Genomic DNA, 17,723 nt, shown 5'->3' on the forward strand with positions numbered 1-17,723 from the left:
GTAGACAAGTGTAATGTGCTGTGAATACATAGAAAGAAAGATCCTTTATCATGTAGCTACAATATAGCAGGTTAGCAACTGGAAGCAGTTAATTCCATAAATTATCTGGGAGTAGGCATTAGGAGTGATTTAAAATGGAATGACCATATAAAATTAATCGTCGGTAAAGCAGATGCCAGAATGAGATTCATTGGAAGAATCCTAAGGAAATGCAATCCAAAAACTAAGGAAGTAGGTTACAGTACACTTGTTTGCCCACTGCTTGAATATTGCTCACCAGTGTGGGATCCGTACCAGATAGGGTTGATAGAAGAGATAGAGAAGATCCAATGGTGAACAGCACGCTTTGTTACAGGATCCTTTAATAATCATGAAAGATACCAACAATCTCTCTTTCCACGAACAATACGAGACTGGAATAGAAGGGAGACCCGATAGAGGTACTCATGAATTTTGTGACTGGGTTCATAATTTCATGGTGGAGAGGACACTGCATGTTATTTTTGATGGATAATTATCAACAAATGTGAAAGAAACTTTAGGTGTGCCCAAGGGAAGTGTATTGGGACCCTTTCTGTTTGTGTTGTTCAAGTTTTGTAGCTTAATAATGGCAACTATTTATGTACAACTTATACATAATAGATATATGTTTCAAAGTTTTACTGTCCTTCAATGTTGTCACTTGCATTGTGTATAAAGCCGCGTACACACTGCCACTGGAAACATGTTTCTGCCGGCAACATTGTTTTCTGCGATGTTTCGCAAATGTTTCCGACTTTGTTTCTGGCCTCTGTTTCCGTCCACACTGGCGGCAAACATTTCTCGTGTGTTCACGCCGTCTGCAGTGCCCCTTGTGTTATTGTGCTCGTATTGTCTGCTGCTGCGTTATGTCTGGTGTCGAAGAAACAATAATGATATGTGGAGCTGCATTATTAATGCTAGAAGGTTTACACAAACAAAATGAAAGGCGTCCTCGTCGTTGGTGGAGAAAAACATTCTATAGAAGAACTGGCGGAAATAACCTGCTACGTGAGCTGAGTATGGAAGACGGCTCTGGCTTCCGCAACTTCACTCGGATCTCACCTACCGATTTTGAATATCTGGCAAATATGATATCACCATTTGTTTAAAAAAAAAGACACGAATTTCAGGAAAGCTATTTCAGTCAACCAAAGGCTTGCAGTTACTCTTCGTTTCCTGGCAACAGGAGATTCATTTCAGAGCCTTGCGTATTTATTTCGCATTTCGAAACAAGCAATATCTAAAATAGTGCCTGAAGTATGTGGAGCTCTGGTGGAAGTACTGAAGGATTATGTGAAGGTAAGTAAATGAAAAACATTGTTAAATAAGCACATTTTCTAAGTGTTATTATTTCTCAATTACGTTACATAATTCGTCAAACACAACTTCTTCAACTGCGTTGTCACTGTCCTCATAGCTTGTAAATGTAACAGGGGAATTGTTACTTGATGATGATGATGATGATGATGATGATGATGATGATGATGATGGCCCTGCTACATTCATACCCCTTTTCGACTGCTCACTTTCTAAATACGCTACATGTTGTTTCATTAATACATTATTAAGCAAAGCCATTGTTTTTACTCGTTCTAAATCGGGCAATTTCCTTAAAACTGAGGCCACATACTGCCCATACGCACTGCATTCATCTCTTCTATCAACCCTTGTCTTCTTGTTTTTGCAGCAGTCTTGAAGGGTTGCTGCATGTCTTTTTTCTCGCCCATCATCCTTCTGATTTTTGGTGGTGGAGGACTGGAAGGTCCAGCTGCAACCTCTTGATCCTCATTTGTGCCCTCTGGCGAATGTACGAAAGTCTGAAAATCAAATTTCTTTCTTTCAGATATCTGCGACTGAAAACGACTGGAGTGAAACAGCATGTTTATTCTCACAGATTCTTCAGTTCCCCCATTGTGTCGGAGCAATTGACGGGAAACATATCGTGCTACAGTGCCCTGTTGGTAGTGGAAGTGAATATTATAATTATAAAGGTTCATTCAGCATTGTGCTGCTTGCTGTCGTCGATGCCAGCTACAACTTTTTGTATGCAGATATCGGCTGCCAAGGCAGAATATCAGATGGTGGTGTGTTCAAAAACGCGAGCATAAATGAGTTAATTAACAAAAAGAAACTTAACTTGCCACATGCTGAATGCTTACCAGGTGGCACCAAGGCCCTACCATATGTTTTTGTAGCCGACGATGCTTTTCCCTTACAGGAAAACATTATGAAACCCTACCCGGGAAAACATGTTAAAGGTTCAAAAGAGAGTGTTTTTAAATTACAGACTTTCAAGGGCCAGAATGGTTGTTGAGAACACTTTCAGCATTATGGCTTCAGTTTTTCGTGTGTTTAGAAAACCTATGTTGCTACAACCAGAAAAGGCAAAAACTGTCACACTTACAGCTGTATGTCTCCACAATTTTTTAAGGCGAAATGCTGCGGCAAGGAACCAGTACACCCCACATGGAAGCTTCGATTCCTACGATTTACAAACAGGTGAAATGTTTCCAGGCACATGGAGGCGAGATGACACTGCATCAGTTTTCATTTCAGCACAGAACATACCAAGGAAAGCTGCTTCCACGAATAAACAAATTCGAGACGAATTTGCTAATTATTTTTTAAGCCCACAAGGAAGCGTACCGTGGCAAAATAACTATGGGTGAATGTGACTGTGCACTATAAAATACAAATAAAGACAAACAAGCATAATTTTCGTACCTCATTTTCCACAGTATCTGTTGTCTCCTTTGGCTCATGTACATCGTCCAAGAACTGCAGCAGCCGATAGCCGAACCAGTTCGAGTCATATGCAGTGTCTGCACCACTACCATATGGTCTGCTGGCAATAATTTTTCTTTTCTTGCGCCTGTACGCAACCACGAGCGATCGTATTTTTTTTCTCAACATTTCCCTTGTCCCTGCCAAAAGCTGCTGCAATTTTTGCAAGTGCATCGTGTTTTTTAACGGTGTTTTTGTATTCCTTGCTCCGGACGTTCCATAAACAATCCTCCCCCTGGTACATTGCAATTAAATCGACAATTTGTTGCCTTGACCACTCCATTATTCTACAAAAACAAAGCGAAAACGAAAACGACAGTAAACAGAACACAACTAAACAGTTGATGACAGACACACACACACACATACGCTAGCGCCGTGCAACGGTGACAAGTGGTAGCTAGCCTGAAACATTGTTTCCTTTGATCTGTACCGACACTGCTTCGGATAGATGTTTCTGTGTTTCCAAACATGTTTCGAAACATGTTTCCAAATGGTGTCCACATCAAGCTACCGGAAACATGTTTCAGTCTCAGTGTGTACGCGGCTTAATGCGTTGCCAGTGATGTGAAAGTCATAGGATACACTTAGCAGTGCATGTTGTGTCAGTAATTTGAATGGAACCGTCTACCTCTGCTTGAAGTATCTCTGTGGCACTTCTAAAGCAAATCCTGTGAAGTGCTTCCATCAGTTTAGGAATCGAGGTGAAGTTCTGAGGGCTGAAGTATGGGGAGTGTGGTGGATTGTACATCACTCCCCAGCCCTATTGATCGAAAAAAATCTGTCACATCTTGTGTCATATGTGACGGAGCACTGTCCTGCAAAATTATGGGTGGGCCCTGCAGAAACTGTCACCACTACTTCTTCTAAACTGTTCATTTTTCGAACACAGTCTGCAATCAGCTGAGAGAAAGAAGCATACATTATCTGAGTTCAGGAAAACTAGTATGGGGTGGGAAGATCAAAATACAGTGTGTGGTGTAACAGGCTCTGAAACACCTCGAGTCGAGCTGTAGAGCGTGCTCGACAATTGGGTACTCAGTGTCCCCAAGGCAGATAGTTGTTTGATGTACTCAGCCAGTTTAATGGTGGTCACGACTATACAGGGTGATTTTTTTCCACCGTGTTCGAACTCTAGAAATTGATCCATGTGAGGATATGGAATAAAAATGGTCTAATGAACGTATGTCTGGAAATGCATGGTTTCAATGCCAGAGACTATTTATTTAATCATACTCTGTTGCTGAGACTGCAGCCTAATACACACTGTACCATGCAGCCACAGCCACAATTACAGTATGCATGGTTTCCTCCTGGAGGGTATTACTGTTTCTCATATGTCATGCCCTAGTCCCTCTCTTGCCATAGTAATTGATAATTTTGTGTCCAGTTCACTTCTCTTGCTGACTCACCTTGTGGTGGATGTGATACATCATTGTATACAAAGGTTCCATATTCAAATTGAGAGCTTGAAAACAAGGTGTTCACTTACAGAAAGGCAAATGGCAATGGGCAGCAGGCAGCAAGGTTGTGTCAGGAGACCTATCCTTGACGATAACAATCACAGCATTCAGTATTTGTACCAGTGTTTCACCGTTTGTCTGAGACAGCGTCATTTGAGGAAGCAGGGAATCGTGAAGAACGTACCTGAAATGTTCAGACATGAGACTTGCGAGTAAAATGTGATTAACACTGTGCAAGGTGACCAGTGTGTCAGTACCAGGCAGTCGGCCCACCTGTACAGGGTAAGCCAGACGACTGTGTGCAACATTCTCCGTGACAGTTGTTCCACCCTTATCACCTACAATATGTGCAAGGCTTACTAGTGACAGACTTCCCACATTGGGATCAGTTCCGTTTGTCGCTGGTTTCTTCGCCAGACAACCACAATTCCAGAATCTGTGTCATCCGTCGTGTTCACAGACGAGGCCAGCTTTACACGGAGTGGTATCTTGAAGTTTCATAACAGTCATTGCGGGATAATATGCAGAACCCCTATGGTACGGTGACAGTGAATCTTCAGCATCAGTGCAGCTGGAATGGGTGGGCCGGGACAACTGGCAACCGTATTTTGGGACCAGTCTTCCTTCCACATTGCCTAACAGCCTGGAACTGTAGGCATTTCTTGTGGATGACTTTGCCTCCCTTGCTGGAAGAAGTGCCTTTGATGATTCGTAGGTTATGTGGCTGCTTCGAGGGTCACTCCAAAAGAAATGCACACTATTTTTGTAAAAGTACAGTTTTCATTCTGCACGTGTGAAAGTTTTACAGTTTGTAGATACATCCTTCCCACTTGTTTTCAAACTTAGTTCAACCTGTCCCTGTGAGTGGAGCCATCAAGATGGCTGCTACACTTGATGTTCGCAGAAGCAACATGTTGTCATAGAATTCCTGTGCTGTGAAAACGAGACAGTGGGAAACATCCACAAGGGGTTGAAAAATGTGTACGGAGATGCTGCTGTCGATTGCAGTACAGTTAGTCGGTGGGCGAGCAGGTTATGTGATGAAAGCGGGCACGGCAATATTGAGGATTGTCCTCGCAGCGGCAGGCCACGTACTGCACACACTCTAGACAATGTGCAGAGAGTTAACGAATTGGTGGCTGCTGATGGATGCATCACAGCGAACGAATTGTCATGCTACGTTGGGATAGGGCAAAAAAGTGTTTGCAGATTACTGAAAGTATTGGCGTTAAAAAAGATTTGTGTCAGGTGGGTTCCCAGGATGTTGACAGTGGCTCACAAAGAAACAAGAAAAACGGTATGCAGTGAACTTTTGGAACAGTACGAGAATGGTGGAGATGAATTTCTTGGAAGAATTGTGACAGGTGATGAAACATGACTCCATCAATTTTCACCAGAGACGAAGAGGCAATCAATGGAGTGACATCATGCAAATTCACTCAAGAGAAAAAATTTCAAAACCACACCTTCTGCTGGAAAAGTTATGGCTACGGTGTTTTTCAGTTCCAAAGGGGACTTGCTTGCGGGCATTGTGCCAAGTGGAACCACCATAAATTCTGATGCATATGTGACGACACTGAAGAAACTTCGAGCTCGACTGAGTCGTGTTCGACCTCATCGGCAAAAGCAGGATGTTTTGCTGTTGCATGACACTGCACGGCTACATGTCAGTCAAAAAACCATGGAAGCGATCACAAAACTTGGATGGACAACACTGAAACACCCACCTTACAGTCCTGACCTGGCTCCATGTGACTATCATCTCTTTGGGAAACTGAAAGACTCTCTTCGTGGAACAAGGTTTGAAGATGACGACTCCCTTGTGCACGCTGCCAAACAGCGGCTCCAACAGGTCAGTCCAGAATTTTACCGTGCGGGTATACAGGCGCCGGTTCCAAGATGGCGTAAGGCAGTTGAGAGGGATGGAAATTATGTGGAGAAATGAAAATATTGTTCCTAAAGGATGTATCTACACACTGTAAAACTTTCAAACATGTAGAATAAAAGATGGATTTAAAAAAAAAATAGTGTGCATTTCTTTTGGAGTGACCCTCGTGTATGATCGTGCTCCGGCGCCCTTCACCATTAATGTCCCGATGCATCTCAATCGTGTCTTCCCTTGTCGATGGATTGGAGGAGGGGGTCCGGTTGCATGGCCTGATCATTCAACGGATCTCAACCCATTTGATTTCTGGTTTTGGGGCCATCCCTAAAGTATCATGTATGCGGAGCCAATTCCAGATGTGTAGACACTGGAGCAGCGTATTCATTCTGCCTTTCACACCATTCGGCTGCAGCCTGGCTGATGTGAGCGTGAGAGACAGAACACGCTGCAGTGCGTACACGCGTGTGTTGAGGCACGTGGAAACCATTTTTAACACGTACTGTAACTGTGGCTGCGTGGTACAGCACCTAGTAATCCACAGTCTCTGTAACAATGTATGATTGAATAAATGGTTCTAGCATGGAAACCATGCATTTGTGAACATAAGTTCATTACATCTTTTTGTTCTCTATTGTCTCATTGATCAATCCCTGGAGTTTGTACACAGTGGAAAAAATCACCCTGTATAAAATACTGTGCAGAGGACACAAGTTAATCAGTATAACAACATGCGTTGTCTCGCAAGTTATTTTGCCATTGTACAATTTTTCCAGTAAAGATACTACTCTTTGCATACCAGAGTAGAAGAAGTAGTTGTGTAAAGCAGAAAAAAGAGAACAACAAAGATATATCGGGGGGAGGATCTCATTTCAGGAATCGACTCGAGAAAGTTGTTGTCTTTGTGGAGTAAACTATAGAGGGACTCAGTGCTTGGGTAATAGTGTGTAACGATGGATGTCCTTGTGAGATTTTGGAAATGGGAGCTGTACTAATCAGAAGGTGAGAGAGGGATTCTGTCTGAGAGATTTGTTTGTGAGTAACGTTTCTAGGGAAGTGACAAAAGGAGGAAAGCCTGGGGCAGATTGTAGGTGTTAAGGGGTTTGGTGCTGATACTGATATATTTGCCTCAGATGCATAGGCTTTTGGAAAGGGAGCATTTGATGAGAAAGTAGTGAATGCTATAACAATGTGGGTATTATTGTTTATTGGGAAGGGAGTGAGACAGGGTTGTAGCCTCTCCCAGATGTTATTCAATAAGTATATTGAGCAAGCAATAAAGGGAACAAAAGAAAAATTCGGAGTGGGTATTAAAATCCATGGAGAAGAAATAAAAACTTTGAGGTTAGCCGATGAGATTCTAATTCTGTCAGAGACAGCAAAGGACTTGGACAGTGTCTTGAAAGGAGGATATAAGATGATTTCAACAAAAGCAAAATGAGGATCATGGAATGTAGTCGAATTAAGTTGGGTGATGCTGGGGGAATTAGATTAGGAAATGAGACACTTAAAGTAGTAAATGAGTTTTGCTATTTGGGGAGCAAAATAACTGATGATGGTCGAAGTAGAGAGGATATAAAATGTAGACTGGCAATGGCAAGGAAAGTGTTTCTGAAGAAGAGAAATTTGTTAACATCGAGTATAGATTTAAGTGTCAGGAAGTCGTTTCTGAAAGTATTTGTATAGAGTGTAGCCATGTATGGAAGTGAAACATGGACGATAAATAGTTTGGACAAGAAGAGAATAGAAGCTTTTGAAATGTGGTGCTACAAAAGAATGCTGAAGATTAGATGGGTAGATCACATAACTAATGAGGAGGTATTGAATAGAATTGGGGAGAAGAGGAGTTTGTGGCACAACTTGACTAAAAGAAGGGATTGGTCGGTAGGACAATGTTCTGAGGCATCGAGGGATCACCAATTTAGTATTGGAGGGCAGTGTGGAGGGTAAAAATCGTAGAGGGATGAGTACACTAAGCAGATTCAGAAGGATGTAGGCCGCAGTACGTACTGGGAGATGAAGGAGCTTGCACAGGGTAGAGTAGCATGGAGAGCAGTATCAAACCAGTCTCAGGACTGAAGACAACAACAACAACAACAACATCATTGTTTATTGGTTGGTTTTGTATGAACAGGATTTGAATGTGGGTTCCAGTGAGGTGAAGACGTACACTGTGGCACACACAAGGTGTCACCATTTTGATTCTAAATAAACATTTTACAGTTAAGACAAACTCTAAGGAATATATATATACTACCATGGAAAATGCTCTGTGGAGAATTGTTCTAACTTAGTACGCCCTCAATACATCCATCATTTTGATTCCTAACTCCCTTCACAGAAATACTGATGTTAGAGACAACCCTGCAACATGTCTGATGTGATTTCACTGCAAGTTTAAGAATAAGGTGTCTGGGCTCCATTAAATTATGTGGACATTTTGGGAAAATTATTTCCTTTAGATTCCCCCGAAGAAAGAAGTAAAGTGGGCTGAGATCTGGACTACTGCGGAGGCCAAAATTGGCTTTCATAGAAATGACATGAAAATCTGAGTGAAATGACCTTCGTGTTGAACACATTGTTTCCAGTATGTGGCCTTGCTCCATTTTGCATAAATTGGTGTGTGTTGGAAAGCAACACAGTAGCAAGAAACTGTGGAATGAAGTTATTGTGGAGCTGCTCAAATAACACACACTTTTTCAGTTTCTTCAAAGAAAAAAGATCCAGTCAGTTTGTGACCGGAAATTGTGACCCACACTGTAATACTCAAGAGTGTGCTGATGTCGTTCATGAAGCACATCTGGACTTGCAGTAACCCGAAAGCGTACAGTTTGTTTGTTAACCACACCGTCCAAATGAAAATGCACCCCACCTGAAAACCAAATATTGTTGAGAGATGTACCCTGTCCTCCACCCAGCAAGCAAACAGTATGCTCTGTCACTCGTGTTCGGCAGTGAGCTTCTAAGCAGAGGTCATCTTGTATGGGTACCACCAGAGGTCACTTTAAAGAATAAGTTGAGTGGAGCATCTCATTATAACCAATTGCATGCTGCCTTTCTGGGCGATTTGCCGGTGCTTCTCTGTATAGCAACTCACTGCTTCAGTATTCTCTGGTGAACAAATGGAATTCACCCGAGGGTGCTTCACTTCCAATATTGATCCTTTCTGCACAAATTTATATTACAGCCTCTGAATGGTTCTATTGCAAGGGGCCCAGTGCATCCTAAACTGTTATCGAAACTGCCTCTGAATTGCAACAGAACTTTTTGTTTTGTAAAATATTGACACAGCTCTTGATCACTGCTACATTGTTAGTCATCCATTATTGGCTGTGTTGCAAACATTAGTGTCCTAGCAAATGTATCATGAGTTATGTGTCATGTCATAACTTTATAAGATTTACTGCTACTGCTGTTGAATCCTTAATGGGGTATCCAGTGTGACCCATAAATTGTGTGCCGGCCGCGGTGGTCTAGCGGTTCTAGGCGCTCAGTCCGGAACCGCGCAACTGCTAAGGTCACAGGTTCGAATCCTGCCTCAGGCATGGCTGTGTGTGATGTCCTTAGGTTAGTTAGGTTTAAGTAGTTCTAAGTTCTAGGCGACTGATGTCCTCAGAAGTTAAGTCGCATAGTGCTCAGAGCCATTTGAACCATAAATTGTGTACAAAAGAAGTGGTGGCACATTTCATGCATTACCCTGTACCTCAACAGAGGTGGCCGTAGATTTGGAAAAGGATCAGGTGAATTTGAGTTGGGAAAAGAAGTTACAATGATTCAGGAAGTGGAGTAGTTCTTCTTCACCATGAGTCAAGACAAGGCCTGTTCAGGAGGTGGCAAGGCAAGCACAAGCATTAGCAACTCACACTCACATTCACACTTGTCTACCGTATCTTCCTTCGTTGTCAGTGTTGGCGTTGTTGCCGTGAGGCACCGTTATACCAAGTGGAAAGGCGCGTCGATCTTAGAGTATGAGATATGGTAACCGTAAGTCATTGACAACACACAATGGTCACGGTAGCACCTGACTCCAGAATAGCTGCAGTAGTTAGGATCTAAGAACTACCCCCTCTTGACCGGGTCCCCAAAACTTACCTCATAACGAGATCCCTTTGAAACAAATTGTCATAAAGATCGTCTATAAAGGCTTCGTACAACGATAAGAAATGTTACAGTTTATGGAATAATAACAGATACGACCAAACTCTCTTGTTTCTTCTGTTTTATTTAACGTAACTTTGTTCACAGTTTTATTTCGCACTCACCACTCATTCACAAACAGATGTGGAGTATATGCGAGTGTCTGAACCCTAACTCACAAGTTCCATCGAAACCCTTTGATGAACAGTTTTGGTTGCTCGACACCAAGTCAATGATAATGATACAGTATTTTTTAATTGACTCTTCTAGTTTAGTGACCGCCCTCCATGAATGTTTGTTAGGCGTAAGACAATTGCACACTTTTCTTTCCGGTCCACTATTATTAAGAGTTCATGTAAAAGTTAACGTTTTTCTCCTTTTCATAAATTGGAGCCAGCTCTCTGTGATAAAAAAAAAAACACGGTCTCAATACCGCGTCCCTCGTGAGATGCGTATAGATTTATCCCGGAATTGACTGCCCTGTAGGTGTACTCAATTTAATGACCATACTTCGCTATCCGTGATTGCATGTAACTAAATGTCCTTTTGTTACTCTGTTCGTATACCATAGTTATTTAAAACTCGTCCCTATATTTTTTTCACAACGCACAATTAGCACTTCTTTACTTGATTATTTCTAAGAGTAAATGAAAAAATGACGCTGTATCATCGGCTTCATCGATATAAAGCAAAACACCTCACTGTGCCCAATTTTACCTCTTCTTATAGGATCGGCTACCTTACTCATTAATTTACTACATATTATTTCCAATAACACTAAACAGATATCGCCGTTATTTTAATTGTATTCAAAAGCATGTTACTATTATTATGATCGACCAAATCATAACAAATCACGCGGCGTGCGTTTTTAATGATAGCTTTACAATCGCCCAGTCTTTATTCATGCAATATTATATATAAATATACAGACAGGACCGAAAGATCGATCTCTCTACCATAACCAATAGAGGCAAATACGCTATTCAAGTTCCGTTACATGTATCTTGACTCGTATTGTTACACTTGCACTCCCTCACCTCCTGGGAGGTGAGTGCCCAGATGTCAGTACGTAGCACAGGTGAAGTGCAAATAGTAGTGTTAGGAAATTCAAAACAAAACTCAGACACACGGACATCAATTTCCAACAAGTCAGCGCAGAATGCCTGGATATTTATGATACACAATGGTGGCATGAGGTGGTTAGAGTGCTTCAAACCTTTCAGTGTCTGAATAATTTTCCCCAACATTTCCACTGTGAAAATACGGAGTAACCATAAAAGAATGTCACAGCTATAAATTTTAATATATCAGTTGTGAGGATTGTAGAGTTCTGATTCAGGGTCACAATTACCAACTGGAACAGTTTTAGATAAGAGTATGTGTTAGTACTTCTTTGTTGTTTCCCTTAATGCAGTGCCACATTTGCAATATGGCAACTCCCGAGTGTAAATCTTTTTGTGCTCTGCAGTTTAATAAGAGTTTCTGTTCAACATGTGTTTTGTTTAACGTTTAACTGTGATCCTCATGTGGCAAAAAACACTTGCCAATAATATGATCAGTTCAAAACTGAAAGGGAAAAGAGTGGGATGACCAAAAGTGTCTGAAGAGGATGTCGATTGTGTCAGACCATGTTACCTTCGTAGTCTTAAGAAGTCTGTTTGGATAGCAACTCTTGCACTTCAGTTGACATAGATGACTGTGTGGAAGGTTTTAAGAAAATGTGTACACACGCATCCATAACGGTTACAATTGATACATGCAGCAAAACTAGATGACATTACAACTTTGCAAGTGAAGTGTTGCAGCAGGAAGCTGACTTTCTGTATCGAGGGCTGTTCAGTGATGAAGCAACCTTTCATCTGACAAGTAACACTACCCAAGTGGCACTTTCCGATTTGGATACACTTCAAATACAATATGTTGTAGTCTAGGTCAAAATATGAGACATACATTTTTTTTTATGTGCACCCATACGGTCACTGAAGTAGTGAAAACACTCCCAAACATAACGCAGTTGTTAGTTTTTGAGCACATATTGTTGAAACAGTGGGAGATACCACAAAAATGTTGAAACATGTAATTAACAAATACAATGAATTTTGTTGTTTGATGAATGGGAAACTCAAAAAGTTTTTTTTTTTTCCTTCATATCTTTTCATAGGTGTTCAATGTGCCCCCCTTGAGATGGATGCATGTGACGATGTGGTATTCAAATTGTTCCCACACTGCAGCGAGCATATCTTGAGTTGCAGCTTCCGCAGCTGCTGTTATGCAATGTCTCTGTTCATTCATTGTTATTGGTAACGGACACACATAAACAGTCTTTTACAAACCCCAACAAGAAATAACCACATACAAGCAGGTCTGGTGACCTTGAAGACCAGTAATGTAAGGCTGAATAATTTGGTCCAGTGCGACTAACCGATCATACAGTAATCCTCCAATTTAAAAATTGTCGCACTTCCAGATGTCAGTGCGGCAGTGCCCCATTATGTTGCTAAATGATTTCATTCAGATCAGTCTCCAACTGTGCGAAAAGAAAGTTCGGAAGCATATCGAGATATGTGCTTCCTGAAACAGTGTTCTTGGCAAAGAAAAATGGACCAAACACAGTTTCTCTGAAGCTGCAAAAAAAAAAAAAAAAAAAAAAAAAAAAAAAAAAAAAAAAAAAAAAAAAAAAACACACACACACACACATTAAATTTTGGAGAGTCCCTCTCGTGTTGTACAACTTCATGTGATTGTTCTGTACCCCAGATTCTCACATTATGATGATTCACCTTTCCATTTAAGTGGAATATTGCCTTGTCACTAGACACTAAGCATGGAAGAAAACTGTCATCCTCCATCTTGCCCCAAGAATGAAATTACAGAACGCTACACATTGTTTGTCACCTTCACAAAGAACTTGCAGTAGCTGAACTTTGTATGGTTTAATGTGTAAATGTCAGTGCAAAACACACACCAGATGGACATAGGGGGGCATGTTGAGCTGTCGAGCTGCACAACGAACGGATTTCTGCGGACTCCATGTGAAACTATGGTGGACGCGTTCAAAGTCTGTGTCAGGCACTTGGTAGCGGACCAGCGATATGCCTTTACATAAACAACCTGTTTCTCAGAATTGTTCATGCCATCGTCTAATGCTGTGTGCTGTAGGAGGATCCGCACCATACCTAGTCACGCTGAACAGTTACTACTGACCCGCACTGCGCAAAATGTAGAACAAAAAATGCTTTTCTGTTGTCCAGACACCATTTTTAATAGAACTGAAGTGGGTGCTCACTGCTGCTACCTAGTGGGAACCATGTAAAACTTGAGAGTTCACTCATCCAACAGTACATTGTACACACACACATATCTCAAATAAGATAATAGTTATGATTTCTTTAAATCAGATGATTCTTTTTGATACACAGTGTATTCTGAAATCCTCTCCTCACCTCATAGTTTTTGAAATGGTAAAATGTTTGTGTAGTAAATCTAATAGTATATTTAACAACAATTTCAACCGCATATGATGAAAGTGCATCCCAGAGTCGCAGTAGTCAGATATAAGTGAGAAGTATACCTATATACCGCTATACGCGTGCTCTGTACGCAGTATGACACTTTTCATACACAGCGATGGTGTTGTTTGCAACCATAAAAGAAGGGCTCCTGGAGGATTGAATTGAAACAATAAGGTGTCACCCTCTGTGGATTATGATGATAACCATCGTGGAGATTGCAAGAGATATACCTGTTTTGTTTTTTCATGGTCTTTGTTTTGTTTTGTTTCTTTGGTTGGTTGGTTTTGGATATTACATTTGACATCTACTATTTTACAGTGTTTAGCTTGTATTGCATTACCTTTGATAGTCAGAGCAATAATGAGGGGAAATTATATTATTCATTGCAAAGAAGTGCTGCATACACGTATGCATTGCGCACCATGCACATCTGATTACTGCAATATTATTGCACAATTTAAAAGCATGTATCATGATTTTTAAAACAATAATTAACAGGAGGTACACATTTATCAGGTTTTTCTGTGATGCATCCGCCCTTGAACCATGCATACCTAAACATGTTCACCAATTGAGGGGATCAGAACTGATTATGAATCGAAGATTGAATTTTCAGGATATAATTCCTCAGGTGCAAATTTAGTAGGATTACATCAGAGAACTGCTTTAGAAAGTTCTTCTACAGTCTGTATGTGTAAACATCAAGAGACTGGACTATGCCAGTTGTTCCAGCAGGAACAGTCATATAGCCTTTATGTCCTTAATACCTTTGTCTATGTTGTTAAATTTATTTTTCATTTGTCCTATCCAGGAATCTCAACACAGGACAGATCATTCACTGACAGTAGGTAAAGAAACATTTGCAAACCATTCCATAGTGAGAATTGATGTTAATTTACCAGATGTTGAAGCAAATGCAACAATATTATCAGCTTTGTACATAGTTCGTTGGACAATGGGTCCAAACTGGCCCCCTGTTTCCTGCAGGACTATGAGCAAGTGTATTGTAGAACACCACTTGCAGATAGGGGTGGCTGTCTTGTGTAGCTATGGTTTAATGAATTCAATTTTTAGAGTTCCTTTAAAGGAAATTAAATCCAGATTGGTCCAAGTTGTAAATATTTTCTTCTCTTAATGATACAATATTAGATTTTACATTTGCCACAAATCCATTTTCTGGAAATAATTCTGTGCCTTACTTTAAAATGGTGAGCCCATTTTATAGATGTCGTGAATAGATGGCACAACGAATTACCCTCATCTCTCGCCCTCAGAGCCCATCGTTTCAGGTCCTAGTCATGAGTAGGTTAGTGATTTATTGCATGCCTTCTGGAATTGTTCCAATACATATTTAGAAATTTGTAGCTTTGTGTCCCTCCTTAGTGACTTGTGTTGTTCATCTATACAGTGATTTTGTATCCTTAGCCTTTCTGAACTTATGTTGGACTGTTTTTAAACTCTTATTCTTCTTCTTTCCGTGCCAAAATGTAACTGCCTTTTTTTATATTCCAATACTACCATTTGACTCTTCTTAATGTCTTCCACAACATCCTCATACTCCTATTCGAACACCTCTTCCATTGTGACAGCCTCAAAAAATACATTTTCGTCATCATAGGTCAAAGTACTATAACTGCCTACAAATATGTTGATCTTGACGGACTAAATGTTATGTGAATGATGGTTTTTTATCAGTAATGATAGAGTCAATATCGAATTGCAGATGATCAAAGCTTTCATGTAATAGGTTTAATACATTCTTTGGATTCATCGTGCTGTATTTTGAATGACATATGCAGTCGAAATGCATGCATACATTAATGCATGTCTATCCTATTATCTGGCCATCCAACACAGCTTCATCATTGTGTTTCCCCCAAGCAATTCAATGTCCATACCAACCCTGCCGCATGACGTGTATTGGTATAAATATGAGGCGGCCATGTGCGCATGTGCGGTGGTTTTGGGTAGACCGTGGGCGTCGTGCTCTTGTTACTACCCCTCCCCCCCCCCCCCCCCTTCCAGAGTACAGGGTCACAGTATATCGCAATATACATGTAGTCACTATAAGTCCATATTAATGACCGAGCGAGGTGGTGCAATGGTCAGCACACTGCACTCGGGGGGAACAACGGTTCATATCCATATCCAGTCATCCTGATTTAGGTTTTCCGTGATTTCCCTAAAATTGCTTCAGGCAAATGCCGGGATGGTTCCTTTGAAAGGGCATGGCTAACTTCCTTCCCCAGTCAATCTGTTGGGACCGATGACCTCGCTGTTTGGTCCCTTCCCCAAATCAACCTTATTAATGGTTCCTACATGCTCATAGTTACTGTAGCCATTGTAATAATTTATAGTGTAGATTAGTCTTTCCGTAATGCTTTCTTCTGGTGATCTATTGCAAATATGTCTAATAAGGAAACAAGAACATACAATGTATGATGATTTCTGCTGGAACAACCAGCATAATCCAGCCACTTGATGTTTACCCATACAGACTGTGGAACAATTTTCTAACACAGTTCTCTGATGTAATCCTACTATACAGCTCTGATGTAAATTTGCACCTGATGAATAATGTCCTGAAATTCAATCTATGATTCATAATCTCTTTCGATCCTCTCAATATGCGAAGAAGTTTAGGTATGCATGGTTCAAGAGCGGATACATGACCAAAAAACCTGATGAATGTTAACCTCCTATTAATTATTGTTTTAAAAACTGTGATACATGCTGTAAATTGTGCAATAATATTACAGTAATCAGATGTGGGTAGTGCACAATGTGTATGTGCATGCAACACTTCTTTGCAATGGATAATACAATGTCTCCTCATTATTGCACTGACTATCAAAGATAATTCAGCACAACCTAAATACTGTAAAGTAACAAAGTAGATGTCAAACTTAATATCCAACACCAAAGAAATGAAACAAAACAAATGAAACAAAGATCACGAAAAAACAAAACGGGAATAGCCTCTCGCCACCTCCACGTTGGTTATTCTCGTAATTGACAGAGAACCTTATTGTTTTAATAAATTCCTTCAGGAGCCCTTCTTTTCTGGTTGCACTGTGAAATTGCAAACAACACTATCGCCATGTATGACCAGCATCGTATGCCACACAGTGTGCATATAGCAGTAGATAAGGGTACTCCCAACTTATATCTGACTACTGCGACTTTGGAGTGTACCTCTATCACAAATGGTTGAAATTGATGTTAAATATACTATTAGATTTACTACACGTAAACTTTTCACCATTACAAAAACTGTGAGGTGCGGAGAGGATTTCAGAATATATCAAAATGTTAAAATATGTGACTGCACAGTTGTAAAGTACAGTAGCAACCATGGAAATTATGTTTCAACAATTCGATGATATGTACTCAGAAAGATAACAACGCATTTTCTGTGGGCTGGTTTTCACCACTTCAATGGCCATTTGGACATGTATAAAAAAGTACATGTGTCATATTTTGACCTAGACTACAACACATTTGAAGTGTTCCAGAATCAGCAAGTGGCACTTGGGTAGTGTCACTTGAAAGTAGGAAGGTAAATACCAGTAATGTTGGTATTGGGGGGTCAAAATATCCTGAAGCACTTTTATGTATCCAACAGATTCCCCAAAATTAAACATTTTCTTTGCTGTGTCCCAACACCAACATCAAGTGCACAATCCCCCCCCTCTACTGAAGCTATCATATCAGCGGTGGCTTATGTGGATATGTTGCAAGAATGTCTCTTTCCCTAGTTAGAAAGTGAACCTAGAAACTATTTGGCAACAAGATGGAGACCTTGGCATCTCTTTGTATGAGAGTGGTTGAATATTGATGTTCCTGGCGGTTGGATTGGTTGCAATGGTTAATACGGCAGAGCTTTTTTTTTTTTTCTTCCCCCCCCTCTACATTCACTTG

Source organism: Schistocerca serialis, chromosome 11 (genome assembly GCF_023864345.2).
Source record: "Schistocerca serialis cubense isolate TAMUIC-IGC-003099 chromosome 11, iqSchSeri2.2, whole genome shotgun sequence".
NCBI lineage: Eukaryota > Metazoa > Arthropoda > Insecta > Orthoptera > Acrididae > Schistocerca > Schistocerca serialis.